A 1,170-nucleotide genomic window follows, 5' to 3' on the forward strand; every position below is an offset into this window, starting at 1 on the left:
CCCCCGCCTCCCCCCCCCCCCCTCCTGCCAGTGGCTTCAGGCGGGTCGGCACACAAGCCCCACCCACCTCCCTGGCCCCCGCGCCGTTCAGCCACCGGTCTCGCCCCGCCCCTCCCTATGTCGTCAGAGGGGGGCGGGGCTGAGTTGTCCGGGGTTGGGGTCCCCGGGGGAGCTGCCAGGCAGGGGTGGGGGAGCCAGGGTTTTGGAAAGAGGGGTTGGGGCGGGGGGTGTCCAGTGAGTCGTCATCACATGTAACAGAATCAGGGATCCTGGTTTTCTTGCTTTCAAAAAAATCCCCAACTTTCAGTTAAAAAAAGGAACCCCAAATACACATTTTTCCATGATTTAAATGAAAAACCACTAATAGATGGATAGACAGATAGTGGTGTTTCATTTAAATTTAAAAATTAAGTCATTTTAATTAAGTCAAGTAATTAAGTAAATTAAGTCATTTTAATTAACTAAAAAATTTAAGTAATTAAAAAAAGTTACCTCAAATCCACTTTTTTCCGTGATTTAAATGGAACATCACTAATACATATATAGATATATAGATAGTGGTGTTTCATTTAAATTTAAAAATTAAGTAATTAAATTTAAATAATTAAAAAGGTAACCTCAAATCCACATTTTTCTGTGATTTAAATGAAACTTCAGTCACCAATATAGAGATATATATAGTTAGATAGATAGATACCTATAGCAATATATCCACATTTTTCCTTGATGTAAATGAAACACCATTACTCTATCTATCTAGCTATCTATCTTTATTAAATCACAAAAAAATGTAGATTTGGGGTTACTTTTTTTTAACTGAAAATTGTGGATTTTTTTTAAATTAGAGAAAACCAGGATCCCTGAACATAATGCACACTTTTATCACATGAAAAAGTCATTAGAAGCTTTACTAATAAGCCCGTGGCCTACGGGGATAGTTTTCAATTTAGGATGGCAGCAAAAGCAAATATAAATTCACTGTCTCATATATTATACATCTATAAACACCCCATAAACTAGACAACTATAAAACAGTAAAAATAGGCTGTTTTATCGGTCCTGGGGTCATTATAAATTTTCAGTTTCATAAAATCAAGCCTTGTTGAGCATCTTGACACTGCCTCCAGTACTTCCCTGAATTAATGCCGTGAGCCAGTGTTAAAGAAAGAG

This window comes from Alligator sinensis, unplaced genomic scaffold, assembly GCF_000455745.1.
Source record: "Alligator sinensis unplaced genomic scaffold, ASM45574v1 scaffold347_1, whole genome shotgun sequence".
Taxonomy (NCBI): domain Eukaryota; kingdom Metazoa; phylum Chordata; order Crocodylia; family Alligatoridae; genus Alligator; species Alligator sinensis.